Genomic DNA, 12234 nt, shown 5'->3' with positions numbered 1-12234 from the left:
AAAAAAAAATAAGGGTAAAGGGTTCTGACTCAGACTATATATTTCTGAGCTTCCTTGCTTCCAGTAGTTCTTGATCTCAATAGGCTTTCTGGATGCAGGAATCGGAAGCGAGAAGAAAAGCCTTGAAACCGGTAGCCGCTCACCTGAATCGGGAGCGTTGGCATGTATGGAAGTGGGATACAGGGACATCTTATGTTCTTCTTTACTTCCAGGCAACTCTGATGGGCAGGGCCAGCCTTAAATCGGATTGACCAGGAGAGTGCCCTGGGCGGAAAGAACATTTGGTGTTTGTTGTGGGTACGAGGGGTCGCTGTGGTGTGAAAGCAGGAGGTATGAGGAAGATGGGAGGAGGGCAGGGGGTTGAGGGGGTGTAACAATTATGCTGAGATTCATTAGGGCTGATTACAAAGTTTTTAACGATTGAGACCAAGAGAGATGGACGAGCTGTTGTTTGCATAATACTGGTGCTTCCGGCCTGGGCCCAGCTTGCCCATGCCAAAGGCTGGCCCTGCTGCTGGGAGTGGGTCAAGCAGGACACTTTTAATAGGCTAAACCAGTTAGTGATTGGTGATGAGCCTTGAGAAACAGAACCAACATTTCCAGGCTTTCCCTTCCACGTTGCGCAGACATATAACCCAGTTCCTGCTCTAGTGACATGCTTCTAGGTAATGTAAACTAATCCAGAGCTTAACTGGAGCCAGTGGCTGCAGGTGGGGCCCACCAGGACTCATTTTTGGGGACCGGCACTTATTTTTCCTCAACAAACTTTAATCCGGAGCATGAGTGAAAAAAACACAAAAAGAGAAAGAAGGAAGAAGAGAAATACAGGAAAAATGTGAAAAAAGGCAAAAATAGGGATAAAAAACTGCAAGAGGGAGATGAAGAGACAGGGAGCGCCTGGTGGGAAATAAAAGAGGCATGAGGTGGAATCAAGACTACGAGCCTTGGTATGTAGAACCCTGGCCTACAATAGCAGGCTTCTGAGCAAAACATTGCACCTGGCACTTATTGTTTTACAAATTAAGCACTGCCAGAGTCCCTTTCACCAAGGAAAGTGTAACAACATATATTTTCCCTGATCCAGATCATCACACTGCACGCTTAGTGCCCCAGTTATTCCTACCAAACATCATAGGGGGTATCCGCCTCCCAGCCACCATCAGCTCCCGCTCAGGCATGGTGTTTGACTTCAATGGCCTGTCTCCAGCTGGCCCTCAAATTCAAAAGTAAAGAGTGAAACAAGGACTTTAAAGTCTTAAGGGTTTAATTTCCCAGCCTGATGTGTGATTTCCATCTAAATTAGCTTCTGCTGGCTCTGCCATCAAAGAAATGAGAATAGGTCTTAACCAATGAAGGCCAGACAGGAATTTGAATGTATTCAGTCTATATTAAATACCTCAAAAATAGAATAAACCACTATATGAACCTCAAACTCTTAACTGTGCAGTGAACGCCTTTACACATCAAATTTGGTTTGCAAAGTAATTGTCTATCTGGATGTAGAAAATATGCACTCTCTAAAACCTTATGTTACATTTTAAGTTGCTGGTATGAGTCCATACCTGCAAACTCGGCTTAGAATTTGATGACCTGAAATGAACCACAATAAAAGAATCTCCCGTGTCCATTTAATGGGGAAGGTGGGTAGGGGGGCTTTACATCTCTTTTTTACTTTGGGATCCATGAACTCTCCTTAAACCTGGGTTCCTGGCACAGACAATTCCTGAACTAATGGTGCAGATATCTTTAACTTGTTTAACCCTTCAAAGCCTTTCTGCCACATATTTGTAACAGTGATTTACCAAAAACTGCAGAACAGATTTAAACAAACTAAGCAGAGGTGCTTCCTTTTGTGACGTTATACTTTCATGCCAGGTGTGGTGTCATTTAATTCAATGGGATTTTCTGAAGTGAAGAAGAAACATGAGTGTAGAAGTTAATGCTGGAAAATTCCCTTTTTTGATGCCTCCAACCCCGGATAGATCTGCACAAAACACTCCATACTGACCTATTATTGTGAACATATGTGCAGATTCTTCGAACGGTGCCAAAGTTATTAGCAAAACAAAAACTGCTTTTCAGTGGAGCTCTGACATAACCATAACTACAGAGATGCTGTCGCTGACTCTGTATTGTAGCTTCCTTTACTGGACGTAGAGTCATTGGCACCGGGGTTGCTCTATCTGGACCGGTGTATCCAAGTACGAAGACATATAGCATCATATGGTGAGGTACTGCCTGCATGCTGTGATGTTCATTAATTATGGGAAGTAGGGTTCCTCGACACCCCTGGGAATGCCTTCCTGCGCACAGAGGCACGTGTGCGAACACTCATGATTTATGCAAAGGGGAGTACAGAGCTTATCAGATGACTGTGTTGTGTGCCTCTTTGCCAGTGTGTGTATGTGCGCATGTTTGTTTGTGTGCACATGCATGCATGTGTGAGCATGCATGTGTGTGCGTGCGTGCGTGTATGTGTGTTGGCTGTTGCAAGGAGGTGGAGTGTTTGTATTGCTTACACTCTAGTCATATGCATGGCAGGGGGCTTTGGGGACAGCCAGTTCTGAGTGAACCATACCAGTAATCGTGGCCCTCTTAACATGCTAAGGGCAGGGGGCTCTGCCGACCTGACACTGGACAGGCCAGGGAGCATGGATCTTATTTACAGTTTGAGCAGCAGCGACCAACGCCAAAAAGTGGAGCAGGTACCATTCACTGTATCTAGAGTGCCACTGACACCAATGTACTCTTAATATGCCCAACTCTAAATGTGGCTTTTTTATTCCAGAGGTCTGTTAGGATAGGGCTGGATGGGGCAGCTCCTTCACGGCTGTGGAGGACTATGAGAGAGTGTTACATTACTGTTATGTGAAGCTTACCTGGTTAATTGAAAGGCGCTATGTTTAAAGCCAAGGAGCTGTTGCATTGTTGAACATAGTGGATATCCCAACCATAGCCCTGCTCTAATCTGGGAATAGCTAATTCCTGAAGCATGTATGCCTTTAAATGCCAAAGAAAGATAAGCAAGGGTCTCTACAACTAATATGAGGGGTCAGAGGATTCCAAAGCATTCAGCAAGCAACAAGAAGGCACAGCCACCTCTCCTACTCTTCTTTAAACAGTGATTGCCCATGGGAAGTTTACGCACCAAGCGTAGAGTTCTCGCTGGAGTGTAAAGTAACCGAAACCAGTGGACAAAGCCACTTACAGCCATAAACGTATGTGTACATTTGAAGATGCCTCCATTTACACCAGTCACCTATCTTCAAAACAATTCCTGTCAGGCATAAATGGTTCTATCACTACATATTTGTAAACCACGATTGAGTTGAACTATGTAGTAGTAAAGGGATGAGGAGCGGATGGGTCTAAGCATGGGTTGCCTTTAGAGTTTGTGAAAGTTCGAACACGGGTGTTTGTTGCCATTCACAAACTCCTCGATGGCTGCTTCACACCCTGGAAATGGTGGGAGATTTACTCCAGAAACAGCGCGCAGTAACTCTTCTTTTAAGGGGTCGATGGAGATCCGTGAGCAGCAGAGTTGGGTATGTCACACTGCTCACACTAATGTTTAACACTGGGGGCTTTTCCCATGCTGAAAAATTAGCACAAACTGCACCATGAGGCACTCCAGAGGGCACTGCTTCTTTCTGCCGCTTGAGTAGATTTTATAGCCTAGTGGTAGCTTTCTCAAGCCGAGCGGCGCAGCTTTCTCAATGCGAGTGGTAGCACATGCTACCACCACCCGCATTGAGAAATCTTGCCGGGAGGCGGTCTAGCGCTTGAGTTTCTCGCTCACCAACTTAACAATGGCAAGCCTCACGTGAGTTTTTCTGAAATTAGCAAGGAGTGGTCAAAACTCTGCAAACTCCACTGGAGGTGCAGGGTTTACCGCTCACCCCTAATTCTTTTAAGATTGGAGGGAAAAGGAACAGCACCACATTTTGTCAGAGTGCAGGGGATGGGTTATCCACAGGGAAAGAATGTATTCAACAAGAATATTTGTACGCTACATGGAGAGGAAAAATGCACCTTAGCACATCATCTGCACTCTACCAATGCAAAGTTCTGCCCTGCATGTAGCTCCTCACTCGGGAAACAGCAGATGAGGAAGGCCCATCAATAGACCGTGCACTCGTCTAATTTGCCAGTAACTAGTGAATTAATCAGTGCTTTGGCTGTGCAGAAGGAGATAAGAGGATGGATTCTGCGTATATTTAGGATTTGACATTTTGCGCTAGTTGTCGAAGAAGTAATGAAAGATTCGATATGCACGAGGGAGTTGAAGGGCACTTTCTTTGGTCATGGCAAAGTGAGCATGTTGGTGGAAAGTCAGATTGGAGGGAGTGGCAGACAGAGGTGACTCCTCCGCTATGGCGGTAGAGCATCGCCCCACTGCTTTCAAGCAGTGTGAGAAACAAAAACATAAAATGATAATAACTTTCAGTTATTATCATTTTAAGTGTGTGTTGCTTTGCGGTCGGGCTGCTCTGCTCTCAGGGCAGGGCAGGGGAGGAGTGGTTTGCCCACTCCTAAGTGTGCAATGACTGTTTGGTCGGCCCACTCGGGCCGCCCAAACCAGTCATGCGTACTTTCCCCTTCTCCATGCAGGCTGCATTACAGCCTGCATGGAGAATATGCCCACCCCTCCAGCTCCTTGCTGAGCACCGCGTCACGGCGCTCAGACCAATGATAACTCTGCATGGCAGCATTGTGATTGGCTTAGGGGATGGAGCCCGGCTGCCTGCTTCCTGTTCCTGAAGTCAGAGGCAGGAGAGTAGGAGCAGAGATGTGGGACCTGGCAGAAAGGTATGTTATTTTTATTGTTTTGTTTTGCTTCCTGATGCAATCGCGATCCCCTGCCCCCCTCCCCCCAGGGCGACCCCCTCACCCATCCCCCCCAACCATGAGCCTTGCCGACCGCCAATGGTGGTAGAGGAAAAGAGAATGTTTAGGAGCTCTGAGGCATTATAAGTCCCTTGCGCCACTGGAGAGTCACCGCAGGCTGTTATCTGCAAGGCCACTTAAAGGGTTGTATGATGTTACTACGCATTCCGTTGTAACGCATGCCTTTACCACGCATGCGTTACAACGCAAATGCTTTCTCCACACATATCCTTTACCACGAAAATGCCTTTAACACGCACATTTTTACTACTATTTTCGTTGTTAAACTATGCATGTTAATGGCATTTTCATTTTAAAGGATATCTCCCTTCACTACTATTTAACCTTTAAATTTAACCCTTATAATTTACCCCTGTGTGACACCATCCCCTCATTCCCCCTTACCACTCTACGTTGTCTTCACTCCAAGCACTTCCTATTTACGTTTTACGTCGTAAAGAGGAAGCGGAAGTGTCTTTCCGTTTCCTCTCACGACGCCGATTGCCTCCTCATCTTTTTACTTCAATTTCTAAAAAATAACGGAATTCAGGTGCGTTTCTTTTTTTGTAGGGGGAGACCCACCAAGCCCCCTTTTTTTTAACCCATGTTTTATTATTTTTTTTGGGGGGGGGTGACCCCCCCCCAAGCCCCCCCTTTTTTTTGTACCTTTAACACACATGCCTTTACTACGTATCTCGTAGTAAAGGTATGCGTGGTAAAGGCTATTTGTTGTAACCACGCATGCGTTGTAATGCATGCGTGGTTATTGTTAGGCGTGGAAATGGCTGCGTTTTAGTGGCCGTTTCCCCACTTAAAGCCACCCTGCGTAGGTTACATTGCCTTGTAGATACGGTGTAAGGCCACACAGCGCAAGTCGCTGCATTGCCTTACATTGCAGCAGAGAGGCGCCCCATAGATGTTGCTCTGGGTGTTTCCAATCAATACCCATGGATTTTGACACTGCCCCAGATTTACAACGTAGCATGAATCCTGAGCAGTGCCAAAACCTTATGCCTCCCAGAGTAGGCGTAATGAGGAGAAATGTTCACATTTCTCCTTGTTTTTTCCTCTTGCCACGTGCGCTGGAGTCTGCCTCACACACAGAATGAGAAAAATGTTCCTGCACAAAAACAATCATACCAACAACACAGACACCATTGCACCATGATGCAAGTGTGCCTGCGTTGGTGCAAAGCTGCAATTTGTGCACCGGCACTGGCAGAAAGGTCAGTATCTTGTAAATACGGTGCATTTCTGTCCTTTCAAAATGACTTGCGGTTCTGTCCTACGTCAATTCATTGTAAATATTCCCCTCTGTCCCACCGAGTGAAGCAAGGCAGATTGGTGGTGCATCCGTCCTTGACTTAAGACGCAATGCTCTTGACTCTCTGTGTCTCACTCTAGACAGTTGCTCAACATTCACAACAACCTGTGCCTCATGCGAAGTGTCTTGTGTTGCACCCTTGCCTTCTGAAGTTGAGGCGGACATCCTTCTCCTTAACTGCGAAAACACTTTGGTAAATTTGCACTCACCAGATAATATTACAGTGCCAGGAGTGAGTGTTACTTCAAACTCGCCCCTTGCCAGCATGTTTTAAAAATTATACAGAGAGAATATTTATCTTATTACAAAGAAGCTAAACTCAAGTTCAGAAAAAAACCTAGGGGCATATTATCAAGCACGGCGTTAAAATTATCGCCACTTTAGCGGCAGAAAACTGCCGCTAAAGCGGCGATAATGGGCTTGTTAATATGCCCGTGAGAATTCCCATAGAAGCCCAGGTTGACACCAGAACATGGGCTTCTATGGGAATTCTCAAGGGCAAATTATCAAACCCATTATCGCCGTTTTAGCGGCGATGATTTTAACGCAGTTTCTTTATAATATGCCCCCTAGTTCGATACATAAAAAAATTAATTCTTTGCATGTCCATTGGCTGCTGTGGAAGGGTTCATAATTCCAGAGTCCATCAAACGTTCACTCTTTAGACTTCAAGGATACCAGAATGTCATCCTTTCAGAGCCCTGACTTGGCTTGTGTCCACTGCCTGCCAGGTGGACTCTGTTCATCCACCACTTGTGAACCTCTATAACTGCCTGGCCAAGAAGATTCCTTCACACACTCTCTCTTGGCCTTCTCAGAAAGCTGTCAAATGCGGATATATTTTTTCTGCAGCAGCAAACACACGCCTTGCCTTGGCTGGAGCATACCATACCCCAAATGTCCACAAGAGGGCATCTTAGAGCCGGAGTCCACTCCCAAGCTGCATCTGATGAATGGATTCTCATCCCTGTCACTCCCATGTCCATGCTCCCTTACACTCACACCCTTCTTTCTACATCATGTGACAGCTACAGCTTATCATGCTTGTGCAGTGGCGTAGCTAGGGGGGGGGGGCGGACCGCCCAAGGTGGCACTATTTTTGGGGCGGCGGTGGTCACTGGTGGTGGCCCGTCGCGGCGGCCTTTATAATTTATTTGGGGAGTGGGTACACTCACTGTCTGACACTTTACAGTAGTGTCAGTCAGTGTCCCGAGTCCCCAAATAAATTATAAAGGCCTCCGCAACGGGCCACCAGTCAATCAGACTACGGCCCAGGCCAGACGTCACCAGATCAAGAACAGACACCCTCCCGATTCAGGCGGGAGACTACCAATGTTAAGGCTAGTCTCCCGCCTCCCGATTCCTGCAAGCAAGATTCCTCGGGGTTTCAGCTGACAGGGCTTGTATCGTGTAACGTGCTAATTCTTCCAGCAATAGTCAGAGTGGCAATGCAGGGGCTCTAGAAGGGGTGAAAAACCAACAAAGCCTCGTTAACAAACGAATGGTCTTTTAAAGACCTGTGAAGTACTGGGGGCGGCTGTGTGTGTTCACGGGAAGCTGTCTCAGCGAGTCAGCCCGGGCTGACACACAGGGGGGTGGGGGCGGTGGTGTATGCAATGCCAGCAACCTGTCAGGCCAGTGAGTGCACAGCACTTGTATCACCCTCTCTCTGCCTGACATTACGCTCCATGCTTCTGAAAGGTAAGAAAAAAACTTGCATTTGCGTTTCAAATGCCCGATCCTGCAGCAGCACACTTCCAAAGCCCATACATGACAGTAACCTGATTCAAAGCCCCATTCTCCCGATTTATTTTTTTTAAACTCCCACTTTGCTCTTCTGATATGTAGGCATGTATCAGAGACAGTAAGTGACACCTGCGGAGCCTGCCCTCAGTGGGCCTGCCACCCCACCCACTCCCTATTATGCCACTGACACCTTTTGGCGGCCGCCTGGGACACTATACGCCGAGGATCACAGCTGGGCATTTAGTATCAAATTGGCGCCCTCTGCTAGAGTGGGACCCGAACGCTGGCGCCAGTCTATCAGGTCACGTGAACAGACTCCGACAATGTTGCACTCATCGTACTCAGCGTGAGGCAGGCACCGTTACGTGTTTTTTTTCAATTTCCTGCTAATGGCCCTGCCCCCCAGGAGCTGTCCGTGCCACCGGCGGGAGTTTGATTGTCCTCCCTCCCTCCCTGACCTCGACACCTTCAGGGCAGCCACGGCAGCAGGGTGGTGTAGCATAGAGTTGCCACACACTTTCGGCTTGGATTTCCTCTAAGTGCAGGGGCCTCCCTTTCCCAAAGTTTTCAGTTGGTTCGCGTTGTAAGGTAGGAACATTTTTTTTCTTTTAATAATAGAGTTGCGTTTGTTTCAGCTGTTGTGGTGCAGGGTCCCGCATGTTCAGCTCGTGAGTCTTCCCTCTGGGTACAGTCCTGGTTACAGTTAGTGATGGGGGCTGCCTCCAAGTAAGTGAGACTGTGGCAGCCTTGCATGATGTCAGCGCTCGCTTACCTACCCGCAGCCGGCTACTCACGCCTCCAGGAAGGCGCTGGAAATCCACTGTTTACTTTAGTGTGCTCGTCTTCCCTGCCACTGTGTGATTTCGGCTCCTCACCGGGTGACCATGTGTAGGAAATCGAAATCGTGTCATACGCGGTGGCACCGTGTGAGTTGGCAGGTATGAGTTTGCATTGACTCAGGTAGCAACAGAATCTTCTATGGACCTATTACTGCTAGACTTTCGAGGAGGGGCACGGAAGTGCAGATGTAATGGTGAGAGAGCGGTGGGGGGGCATTGGCTGTGCTATTATGTGCGGGAGGGGGTAGCTCACGAAGAGTGTGAGAGGACCGAAGCAATGAGAAAGGAAACCAGAGGCACAGTGTACCAGGAGAAACGAAAGAGAGAGGGGAAAGGAAACCAAGGAGAGGGAGAGGCAGTAAACAGCGTTGGAAGAGGGGGAGGAACGAATGAGAAAAAGATAAACGAAACAGTAGTAAATTCTGGGAGTTCAGAAACGGTAGGTCTGTCCCATCCTTCCCTGCATGCATCGACAGGAGATTAGAGATCGGAGTAGCAAAGGGAAGAGACGAACTAAGAACAAGGAAACATTAAGAAAAGGAGGTGAAAGGAAACTATTTTAGGGGTGTGCAAAATTTACCTAATTTGCTTTTGTGTAATTCGCAAAATATCAGGAACATTCCAGAAAATTATGTATCATTTCGTGAAATGCAAAACCATCATTTAGTGCTATATTTGAGCGCAAAATGCATCCTAGCCTCAATTTTTGATGCAACAACGTATTTTGCATTTTAAAAAAGTGCAAAAAAAACTGATTACTGCAAACTATAGCTGCTCATGTTGTGGTTGTTCGCATTGTTCCTGTACCCCTGTGCTATAATTTTATGACGATTACACGACATGGTCCAAGTTTGGAAATTTTACATAGCAAGGTTAAGGCGAAATTTCCAAAATGATATAGATTTTGCCAGCATAATTTAAATTTCGCCCAGGTCCAAAGGTATTACAGTACAGTGAAAGCGGTACAGAATAGAATGAAGGAGATATAAAGAGCCAGGAAAAGCTGGAATGGGGGTGGTGTAGCGCAAGAAAGAGCTTACAGTTCGAAAAAAGATGACAAGGATAGAAGGGGAAAGGAAAATATTAGAAGAGGGGAGAGCTGCCAGGAAGTGTTTAGAGTGCAGGTTGGCACCGTGGAAACCCTATGCTGTTAGACATCTCATGGTGTCCCGTGTCTAGTTTGAGTCACACATCAGGGCATTTTCTTCCTTGTATTGCAAAGCATGTAATACCTCCTTCCCCACAGATTCTTTAACATTGTTTGCAGTTTCCCACTATTAGCAAAGAGTGGAGTTTTTCGCAATGTCATTCGCAGCACAGTTGTTCTTTTGCTGCAGCTTCCCAGGGCATGATGGCAGATTTAAATGACCTGATAGAGGAAATACCAAGGCACAGAAATTAATTCGGTTGGAGTTTTGAATAAATCAAATCGGTAACAATTTGTACAAAGCAACATGTTAAACTTTCCACAGTATGCACAAAAAGAAGGAGAAAAATAGTAAGCTAGAGGGTTGGATGAGAGTCCACCCTCAAATCCACCGGCACGTGGTGTCAGCTGAAGCTGCTGGGCAGGAGTAGGTCAGTGATAAGGGCTGGCAAGTACAAGGAGTGAGCTGAGGGAAGTTATAAACAGAGGCCATGTGCCCCAAGGTACAGTCAGCACAATCTCCATTGCAGGGGTCACTTAACTTGCAAAGACATACAGTTTTACAGATAAAACTAATATAGCGCAAAAACGATGTGTGGAAATCGGGTCTCAATCAATCAAACAAACAGGATTTGCATAGCGCTACTTATCACCTGTAAGGGTATCTAGGTGCTGGAGGGTGGGGACGGTGCTGCTGATGAGGGACTTTAATCGAATAACCATGGTTTTAGGCCCTTCCTGAAATCCTGCAGGGTGGCAGTCTGTGTGTTCTCCTTTGTACTGCAGGTCACCAGTGTATTCAACTGTGTAGCCTTGGATCGTGTCATGTATGTGCATGTAACTTGCATGATCAAGGTAACTATTAGCGGCGATACTACGTGTCTCTCGGTCCTTTTTCCCCAGCACCCTCCTCCCCTTATCCCCCCCCCCCCCAGGGGCGGCAATCTGAGGGATAGCCCCGGGCGGCACAAGCTCTAGCTACGCCCCTGTGCTTGTGAGGGCCCCTCTTTGGCACCAGCACGGCCCCTGCTCTTCTCTGCACTCTCTGCCATGTCTTGTGGCTTTCTTTGCTCTGTCTCTTTTCACACTCACCATGGGGTACTTTAGAGAATTCTTATTAGGAGGAAAATACTTCTTAGCAAAGTGACTTTACAAGTGAACACACTGAGCCCCCCTCTGCCCATGGTCAGAGAGATGCGCCTGTCGACGTGCATGGAAGCAAAGGCTTTTCTGATAAATGACCTTTGAAGCTGGTAGGATGAGCATGTGAAGATGGGGGGGGTGGTCACTGGACAGGGCCTTTGTCAGGCCCACAGACTCGTATTTATTGTATGTCCAGCCCCCCAGACCCCTCTGCACTCCTGGCTCAGCCTCGGTAATAGAACAAAGCATAGGGTTGGCCTTAAATGTATAATTACTCTTTACTGCCCATCCCCCCCAGGTGGGTAATCATGATTTCAATACTTGTTTGACTGAAATGCAGAGGATAACTGAATAAAACCTCTAATGGAACTCCACAGGTCTCTTGGGTGCAGGGGGGACCACAGTTCTGCACCTTGATGCACACACTTGTGCCCAGCATGGACATCAACAGGAGACGCCAGGGTGGCATTCCAGTGCATTAACCAGGACTCAACACAACTAAAGTGAGGAAACAGGAAACAATGAAGGGTGCCAGTCTCATGCCATTGATGTGTACACCTCGCCTACAGACACCCTTTAGCTGCACCTTGAACTATTGTGGCTGTGCCAACACAGCCAGCTTAGAGCCCGCCCACTGCTTTTCATTGGTTGGCGTGCTTGTCAATTTCATTTGCTTGCTTCTTGTTCAAGTCAAGACGTCTTTTTTCTGAATGAGCCATTAAAGCACATCATAACATACATAATGTTCAAAAGTGGAGTAAAAATATAAATTATTATGTCACAGTTTATCTCAGCTGATCAGATTAGACCGGCCGTTCTCAAGGAACAGTTTGGGGGAGAGCTATACTGTGCAAAAGACGGTGTGCAATGTACTTTCTCTGTTACTTTGTCACACGGGCAAGCAGGAAGGTACTGAAACCAAGTACCTGTGATGGGAGGTGCCTACAGAAAGTGCAGTGTATTCAGAGTGAGACCCAGCGAATAGAATCTGTATTGTACATTACTAACAAACATAAGGTAAGGTCAACTCCTGGGGCGTTAACAGTGCAAAACGCTGCATCACAGAGGGCTTGATATATTCTTTCGCCACACGTTTATTATATAAGTACTCTAGTAACATGGGCATCCCTAGGGAGACAAAACTATAT

At 46.9% G+C, this 12234-nt stretch overlaps 1 protein-coding gene across 5 annotated transcripts in view; it reads right to left on the bottom strand.

Moving 5' to 3' along the window:
* Positions 1–12234, bottom strand: part of SYNGAP1 (synaptic Ras GTPase activating protein 1) — a 1959930-nt gene that overhangs the window by 1800673 nt on the left and 147023 nt on the right. The gene's annotated exons all lie outside the window — the stretch shown is intronic.

The sequence above is a fragment of the Triturus cristatus genome, chromosome 1_1, assembly GCF_964204655.1.
Source record: "Triturus cristatus chromosome 1_1, aTriCri1.1, whole genome shotgun sequence".
NCBI classification, from domain to species: Eukaryota; Metazoa; Chordata; class Amphibia; order Caudata; family Salamandridae; genus Triturus; species Triturus cristatus.
The sequence above is the reverse complement of the archived record's forward strand: the minus strand, read 5'-3'. Positions and strand labels throughout refer to the sequence as shown.